The 9,820-nt window shown below is 40.3% G+C and overlaps 1 long non-coding RNA gene across 1 annotated transcript; it reads left to right on the forward strand.

The window, feature by feature from the left end:
• Positions 1-6,060: 6,060 nt before the first annotated feature.
• Positions 6,061-6,883, forward strand: LOC122006433. The gene is made up of 2 exons (XR_006118693.1): positions 6,061-6,596; positions 6,701-6,883. It is a non-coding gene; the product is annotated as an uncharacterized LOC122006433 (long non-coding RNA).
• The last annotated feature ends 2,937 nt before the right edge of the window (positions 6,884-9,820 follow it).

Raw genomic sequence — 9,820 nt, forward strand, 5'->3', positions numbered from 1 at the left:
TCGTGGCTATTTCTTTTCTCGAAATATCGGAATCGTAAGATTAAGTAACGCAGCGGAAAAAGTAAAGCAAGCATAGAACGACACAGGGAGTTTACTTCGTTCGGAGCTTGGGACGACTCCTACTCGAAGGCCCGCGATCCTTGATCGCTTTCCGTGGGCAACAACTATAAGCTCGTAAAATATTACAACTGGAATACAGTAGAGATTGCAATAATATAAAGCTAAAACTAATACCGACAACGAAAGATCGAAGAGTCTGAGCTTCGGGTCGTCGGCGTCGAGTCGTATCACTTCAAGGTCGTCTAGATGGCAGCACTTCACAGAAGAAAGCTTAGAATGTCTTGTTGTTCTTTGGCTGCACCCCTAACCCTCTTTTTATATGACATTCCGGGCGCCTGGATCCCTTCCGGGCGCCTGGAGTGTGACGTGGCCAACCAACCAGGATGCTCCACGTGGGGAAGTTGTGCAGGGGATAAAACTTGGTCCCGGGCGCCCGGATCCATCCCGGGCTCCCGGACCACCTTTTTCCAGCAGGTTCCTCACCTGTAAACAAAGGTTAGTCCGAGCAAAATACCCTGCAAGACAGCGTTAGAATATGATAAAACATAGTAAAGAATAAACGACAGTCTTCGGACTGTCCGGGTCTGACTTCGGATTTCCTACCAGAAACCCTAGGTCGACCCGACGCCTACTGTTCCCTCTACGGGGAACGCGTCCTCACCTACTCCCCTCAGGAGAGATTACCCGATGCCAGTCCGGTCTTCCAGACCGACTGGACTTTTCGCCTAGGGTTACCACCCCCTAGGACCTAGGGTTACCGCCCCCTAGGGTTTTTCTCCACCTAGGGTTACCGCCCCCTAGGACCTAAGGTTACCGCCCCTTAGGGTTTTCCTCCACCTAGGGTTACCGCCCCCTAGGACCTAAGGTTACCACCCCTTAGGGTTTTTCACCTGCCTAACAGCAGCTAGGACTTTCCTGAAACACTCATTCAAACATGTTAGATCACACACTAACTTAACTTTGAATCCTTTGTCATTATCAAAACTAAGGTTCGATCGTCGGATGCTTCCTGCACCAACACGGTTGACCAGATGTTGGAATTGGGGTTCCTAGACTTGGTTTAAGCAAGTCAAGAGGAGACCAATCGATCAACTGATCGATTGAATATGGGTTCAATTGATCAGCCGATCGATTGGGGTTGTGCTGTGAAAAGTAGTGGTCCGATCGATCGATTGGGAGCTTATATCGAGTGAACAGAAGCGTTCCCAATCGATCAGCCAATCGATTGGGGACCTCCAATTGATTGGCCGATCGATTGGAAAACTGGAAATCGCACACAGAAGCTGAATCGATCAGGCGATCGATTTAAGCTATTTCCAGAGAGTACAGAGGCACTTTAAATCGATCAACCGATCGATTCAAACCCTCCCCAATCGATTGAGAGTCATTCAATCGATTGGGATCCGACCGTTGCGCAGGTTATAGCTGTTGTCGAGCATCTTCTTTGCTATTCCTCCTACAACGACAAACGATCTCAGCGCCGATTCTCATGAGCTTCTCCACACTTCCACAACCAGCTCTTGAAGGCTCTTGGAGACAAGTGTAGTTACACTTCCAAGGTTCAAGAGGTAACAACAAGTAACAAGTAAGTAAGAAGAAAGAGTTATTCTTTGTATCTTTGTATTTTCTTCTTGTTGTATTATATTTTTATTGTGTGTGTTTATACGAAGCTTCTCCGCCTTCGGCTGTGACCGAGAAGGAGTATTTTATTAGTGGAGTGAGCATCACATGTGGATCCTTGGATTAGTCACCTTTTCTTGAAGTGGATACCAAGTAAATCCTTAGTGTTAGCGTTGTGAGTGTGTTTCTTGTTGTTTATTCCGCTGCACATCATCGAAGAAGCACATCAACAAGCGCGACGAGCTATTCACCCCCCCCCCCCTCAGCACATTTCAACCCTAACACTAATGATGTAACTGAGTGTGCAGGAGAAGTCCAGATAGGTCGATGGGTTGATCGGATATCTGGCAAGAAATCCAGTTAGGATGATGGGCTGACCGGATAGCTGGTACGAAGTCCAGATAGGTCGACGGGTTGATTGGATATCTGGCAAGAAATCCAGTTAGGATGATGAGCTGACCGGATATCTGGTACGAAGTCTAAATAGATCAACGGGCTGATTAGATATCTGGCAAGAAATCCAGTTAGGATGACGGGTTGATCAGATAGTTGGTACGAAGTCCAGATAGGTCGACAGGCTGACTGAATATCTGGCAAGAAATCTAGCTAGGTTGACGGGCTGACCGGATTGCTGGTACGAAGTCCAGATAGGTCAACAGGCTGACCGGATATCTAGCACAAAGTCCAACTAGGTTGACGGGCCAACTGGATAGCTGGCACGAAGTCAAGATAGGTCAATGGGCAGACCAGATAGCTAGCACGAAGTCCAGACAAGTCGATGGGCTGATCGGATGTCTGGGAAGATGGTAAGTTAAGGTAAGTCACTAGAGGGGAGTGACTTGGTGAGGATGCATTCCCTGTTTGAGGGAACAGTAGGCGTCGATCCAACTTAGATCCATTTCGAAAATCTTAGTTTAGATCTTAACTAGATTCTGGTCTCGAGGAGACAGAATCTAATTATTACTCTATTTTTATAAATTGTGCTAACTTTTATTTTGCATGGTAGTATAATGTTTATTACCTTGGACTAATTTTTTTCTTGCAGGAAAAAGCTTTGCTGGAAAAAGGGGTCCGGGCGCTCGGAAGGGATCTGGGCGCTCGGAACTGGTCCGGGAGCTCTGAATGCAAAACTCTATCTCGTCGCAAACGTGGAGCGAGCTGATTAGCTGGGCCGACGTCATAGTCCAGGTGCCTGGAAGGGATCCAGGCGCCCGGAACTGCTTATATAAGCATTCTTCCACCAAGAGCCAGACACAACTTCTTCTACGATTGCTCTCTTGTGCGTTGCTCCAAAGACTCTCCTACGACGCTGCGAAGCTCCTTCGACAACTTCCGACTCAGTTTCATTTTCCTTGTTGTCGGTATTTTTTATAGTTCGTGTACTAAATTGTGTAATACTGTTTGCTAATTATTAGTGATTACCCAATGGAAGCACTCTCATGTGCGGGCCTTGGAGTAGGAGTCGACAAAGTCTCCAAACCAAGTAAAATTGGTTTGTTAGCGTTGCTTCAATTTTCCTTTTCCGTTGCGTACTCGATTTAATTTATGATTTTTGACAATCACTATTCATCCCCCCTCTAGCAAACTTTACGATCCAACAATAACCAATTAAATCTTGTGCCTCTTCTTTCATTTTTTAGTTGTTTAATTTACTTGTTATAATTATACTGTTACTACTAATCTGAGTTGAAAGATCGAGAAAGACATTTCGTTTTAGAGGCAATTCACCTCCTCTTGTCGGCCCCGCTGCGCCAACAGAAGAATAAGATGAAAAACTAAAATGGTATTGCACCAACTTGAGCAAAACTGAAACAAAAAAGGATTTATTCGAAGAGGTAATTATACCAATTCAAACAGATTCGAAAAACTAAAATCCAAAGAAAACTAAAGTGTAAAAGAAACAAGCAATTAAACCCTATGTTTGATTGGTGGTTGCACCAATTCAGAGGTTACAAGGCTCTGATACCACTGATAGGATTGTAGCACACGTGAGAGGAGGTGGGGAGGGGGAGGGGGGAGGGTGAATCACATGATTTTAAAAACTCTATTTTTTGATTTTAGAAAAACAAGTATGCGGCGAGAAAGATAGAAACAGAAACAAAAAAATAATAATAACTCGATCGGTTACTTGGTTCAGAGCTTTGGCGACTCCTACTTCAAGACCCACGATCCCTCAGACCATATCAATGAGCAATATATTATAATCCTCTTTCAGAACCGTCAGAAGAGGGAAACAAGTACATGATACACTTTCCTTTATACAATAATTAAGTACAGAATTAAACTTTCATTACCCAACACTTTTGAAGATGATCGGATCGAGCTCGGTGTTGGACAACTTCTCAGCAGTTGTTGGGTGCAGTAGCGTCGCAGCACAATAGATGGGCAAAGTCGGAGTAGGCGGAAACTCGAAAGGTCACATATTGAAGTTGTAAGTCAGTTGTATTGAAAGCTTGGCCGAATCCTTCTTTTATAGGTTGTTTAGGGTGCCTCCAAGTGCAAAATCAATCCAAAAACGTTGGTCATGATAAGCTCTTCAACCTTCGATTTTATTTTTTAGAGAGTGCCTTCAATGCTCTTCCAAGGGGCCTCCAACACCAAGCTTAATGCGTCTCCAGAGGCATGCGAGCGCCCCGACGCCCTCTTGTGCAGAGTCTTCGACCAACATCCGAGCCGCCTCCATTCGCACAAGAGGCGCCTTCGTGCCACTGTCTTGGGCTCCTCTAATCGACCAGGAGGCGTCCTGAGTGTTCACCAAGGTTGATTTTTATCTTTAACTCTTGCAAAAATATGTGAGTCCAAAAATAAAGTATAACCTGTAAAATGGAGTTAGCACAATAATAAAATAGTATTATTAATTAGACCCTATATGTCCAAGATCAGGATCTAGTTTAGGGTTGTAAAATAGATATAAACTGGACTTGCGCCTAAAGTTCCTAATTGGGATTCTTCCTCACTGGAACACTCTCCTCCAGTGACTTACGTTACTTACCGCGCGAATCGCTTAACTTCCTTACGATCCATCAAGTCTTTCCACTAGTTGTCAGGTCCACAGACCCAACTGGACTTCGACCAGCTGTCAAATCCTGCGGATCTAGTCGGACTTCTTGCTAAATATCAAGTCACTACTTGACTTATCTAGTCGAACCTCTTTTATGTCCATGCCCATGAATCTTCAGATATTGGTAATCACGACGGCAGGGCGCCGCCTCTACCTTAGGAGATCAAGGAGCATGATGGCGGATCTACCGCGTCTTCTTCCTCCGCGTCCTCGTCCCCTCGAGAACACCATTGTTCTCGACCTGCCAAAGAGTTCTCGGGTTCTGAACTCGTTGCCTTTGATGGTTCAACGGAAGGAGCGGTCTTGGCCCAGAAGGAAGAAGAAAAGGAGTTTTCTATCGTTGTGAAGGAAGCAACATTCAGCTCTACCACAGAGTCATTTCCTAAATCCAAGGATTCCATTGTCGAAGATACTAAATATCAGGAGGAACTTGAGGAAGCTGTTGACGAATCTGCTATGCCAGTTGAAAAGATTGTTGTTTTAGCTGAAGAGGAGAGGCAAGTTGATGAGATTGCTTTGGCTGAAGTCCAAGTGAAAGTAGTGCTCTTTCCGGATGCAGATGAGATGGCTAAACAACTCAATGAGAGCCATGGAGACCGCTGCTGTGGTGGCAGAGATGAGACTCTGCCTGCAGCTGAGGTGCTGAAGTTCTAACTTTTATTGCGCTAATTCATCTAATTCAATTAGTGTGCTGCTTAGTGAATGACTTGATACACGTAGCTTACTCTGCCTCCTCTGGCCGTCGTCATTTGTCGTACATCATGGTGGAGTTGCTGTGGCTTGCTTGATGTCTTTGGGTTCTTGGTGATTAAATGAGGTCAATGCTTAGTTCGAAGATCTTCTACCTTCTCAGTAGAATGCCAACTTTTCAGGTAGATCTCTGTTTGTTGTGTTGGGGTAAGAAACATAGTTGTTCAGCTACGGGCATTTGCTCTTGTCTAGGATGAACTGACAAGTGTCCACAATTATCAGCTTCTGGTCTGATTCAAGCCATTCTCCATCAGTAGTATATGCATTACATTTTTGTAGCAAATACGTTAGCTGATAAGTGAGGGCAAAGATGAAAGCTTAGGATGTCTGGATACTATAACGTATGACTAATTGATAGCACATTTGTTCCACTTGAGAGCAAATAGATATGATAGTTATGATATGGCTTAAGGTTATTTTGTTATCGTACTAGTTGGGTAGACAGCCAAATATAGCAAAAGAAATAGTTAATCAACATATGTATGACTTAGGTATCTTGTAGGATGGATGATTAAAATGTTTCATTTAAAGTTCACCAGCTGAATGAAGCTTGCTGAAAAGACTATCAAATCTATTCTGTGTTGACACCCATTTTGAAGCTACTTGTTGTTTAGTTTATGTATCAGTTATAATATGATTTATCTTCCTTTTCTGGCTAAAATTAAGCAAATTTTCTGTACAGTAATTGAAGTTAGCTTCAGAATATTATTCTTGTACTAAACAAGGTATCCTAGTTTGTGAAAATATTAATACATTAGCATGTTTGCAATTGTCAAAATTCTTATTCTTTTCAGATAAGATGAGAGGCCATATTAGCCTCAGAGATAGTTGAAGGCGAGATACTAATAATGATTAACAAATTTTTTATGAACCATATAGATATTGTATGAAGGATAATACAGGATAAGTGCTTCAGATATAAGACACTGATTGTACTTAACAAATTGTATGGTGCTAACTTTGGAAAAAATAGTTGCCTGCGAGGGATGATCGTTCAAAGACAAACTCAAGATTGAATCGTAAAGGATCATTAGCGTAATGGTTTTGTCCTTGGTGGACTCTTCATCTACTCTTTCATACTCTGGGTTGACAATCAAAATCTCAAGTATCATTCAAGCATAACTATTCCTTTTAAGATTATTCTAAAGAATCTAGTTGTCTTTTAGCAGCTTGGCTTGTAGCTAATACATTGCATTCTTGGTGATGCAGAACTTGATTGCTGGGTTTGAGATGAGTATTTGCTATCAGTCCCTGGGGTTTTATGCAACTCTTGTTGTATTTCTTGTTTGGACGGTTTCATACTCTTATAACCTATTAGGATGTGTATATCATCCATTGTAATATCTCGTTGTCAAATCTCTAAAAAATAGATGGTGTAACTTGTTGTTCTAATTAACCTATTAGGATGTGTATAGTCTTCGAGTTCATTAATCTCTCCTTCCATAACCATGTTTTGGACGTTGAAAAGAAGGCTTAAGAGAGATTTTGTTAACCATGTCATACACACCTTGTTGGTTGCTACTCGGAAAACCTAGAGGTTCCACTGTACAAAAATTTTATACAAAGGTCTGAACCTTTTCCTAGCTACCATGTGTTCTTTTAAATTAAATTTTGGATCGCCTGCGGAACTTAACACGTTTGATCCAAAACTTAATCTATTTGTTCTTTAAGGTTTAGACTTGGATCTCCTGCGGAACTTAACACGTTTGATCCAAATCACCTAAGTTATTAATTTCATTAAATATTAATTTCCATAATTTGTTCCCAGTACTGACGTGGCGAGGCACATGGCCTTCTTGGATATGGGAACAACCACCACCGACTAGACAAAACCTTTTATGGAAAGCTAATATTTAATTTCCTAAAATAACTTTAGGTCAACCAAAAGGAACAATCAAATCACAAGGAAAAGAAAAATAAAAAACATAACTTCGAAAAACATATTCGAAATACTAGAATCGTAAGCCTCTTGTATTTGGTATTATTTCCATAAATAACTAGCATGATGCGGAAAGGAAATATTACTAGTTATACCTTCTAAAAAGACCTCTTGATCTTCTACCGTATTCCTCTTCTAACCTCGGACGTTGTGTGTGCAACGATCTTCCGAGATGAGAACCACCAAGCACCTTCTTCTTTCTTCCTTGCAAGTTTCGGCCACCACAATTCTCCAAGAGAAGTAGAGGTCCGGCCACCACCACCAAGCTCCAAGGGATGCAAGAAACAAAACCACCTTTCTCTCCTTCTTCTCCTAGCTAAAACCGGCCACCATCAAGAGCTCCAAGAGAGGTTGCCGCCGGCCATAAGAAGAAGAGAAGAGGAAGAAGCTAGGGTCGGCCACCAAGGAGGAAAAGAGAGGAGAAGAATAATAGAGTTGATCATCCGTGAAGGCACCTCTACCCCCTCTTTTATAATCCTTGGTCTTGACAAATAAGGAAATTTTAATAAAAAATTCCTTAATTCTTTTGTCATAAAAAAGAAAAATTATTTTAATTAAAAAACAATTTTCTTCTTTTAATAATAATGGCCGGCCACTTCTAATTCCCCAAAACAAGGAAAATTTAATTTACACAAGAATTAAAACTTCCTAATTTGTTTCTAGAAATTTATAAAATTTCTCCAATAATTTTATCCCTTCATGATTGGTTAATAAAAAGAAAATTTTATAAATTAAAATTCTTCTTCTAAACATGTGGATAATTTCCAAAAGGAAAGTTATCTCTAAAATTAAAATCTCTTTTCAATCTACAAATAAGGAAAGATATCAAATCTTTTCTTAATCTTTTATAGAAAATAATAAAAGAGAATATTTAATTTTAAACTTCTCTTTTAAATTATTATCATGGTCAAAAGGAAAGTTTTTCTTAAAATAAAATCTCCTTTCAATCTACAAATAAGGAAAGATTTCAAATCTTTTCTTAATCTTTTGTAGAAAGCTTTAAAAGGAAAGATTTAATTTTTAAACTCTCTTTTAAAACTATGATATCCACATAAGAAATAATTTTAATAAAAAATCCTTTTTAATATGATGTGGCCGACCACCTAAACTTGGGCTCCAAGCTATTGGCCGGCCACCTTTAGGCTTGGCCGGCCCTAAGCTTGAGCTTCAAGCTTAGCTTGGCCGGCCCCTATTGGTTGGGTAAGAAGGTGGGTATGTGGTGGGTATAAATCTCTATATACAAGAGGCTACGATAGGGACCGAGAGGAGGAATTGGTTTTGGTCTCCCGATGAAATTAAGCTTCCCGTGTTCGCCCCGAACACACAACTTAATTCCATCAATAATAATTCATTCCACTAAAGAACTATTATTGAACTACCGCATCAATCCCAAATTACATTTTGGGCTCCTACTTATTATGAGTGTGTTAGTCTCCCTGTGTTTAAGATGTCAAATGTCCACTAATTAAGCGAGTTACTGACAACTCATTTAATTAATATCTTAGTCCAAGAGTAGTACCACTCAACCTTATCGTCATGTCGGACTAAGTCCACCTGCAGGGTTTAACATAACAATCCTTATGAGCTCCTCTTGAGGACATTCTCAACCTAGATCACTAGGACACAGTTTCCTTCTATAATCAACAATACACACTATAAGTGATATCATTTCCCAACTTATCGGGCTTATTGATTCATCGAACTAAATCTCACCCATTGATAAATTAAAGAAATAAATATCAAATATATGTGCTTGTTATTATATTAGGATTAAGAGCACACACTTCCATAATAACTGAGGTATTTGTTTCTTTATAAAGTCAGTATAAAAGAAACGACCTCTAATGGTCCTACTCAATACACTCTAAGTGTACTAGTGTAATTATATAGTTAAGATAAACTAATACCTAATTACACTACGACCTTCCAATGGTTTGTTCCTTTCCATTATGGTCGTGAGTTACTGTTTATAATTTATAAGGTACTGATAACATGATCCTCTGTGTGTGACACCACACATCATGTTATCTACAATATAAATTAATTGAACAACTACATTTATCATAAATGTAGACATTTGACCAATGTGATTCTTATTTCTAGATAAATGTTTATACCAAAAGCTAGGCTTTTAGTATACACTCTAACACACCTAACAGAACTAGCAGTCAATTTCAGAATCATATTCTGGTACATGTTTCATTGAATCAAAGAAACTAGGTGGAAATATGAGTTCCAGCTTACATAATGTCAGAGGAATGTCTGTTTCTAGCCGAAGCATATCATCCATTGTAATATCTTATTGTCAAATCTCTAAAAAATAAATTCAATTTTGTGAGTGCTTGCCAAATATTATAAGAAAGTAAATTATGGAAAGCTACTGGAATAAG

This window comes from Zingiber officinale, chromosome 7B (assembly GCF_018446385.1).
Source record: "Zingiber officinale cultivar Zhangliang chromosome 7B, Zo_v1.1, whole genome shotgun sequence".
NCBI classification, from domain to species: Eukaryota; Viridiplantae; Streptophyta; class Magnoliopsida; order Zingiberales; family Zingiberaceae; genus Zingiber; species Zingiber officinale.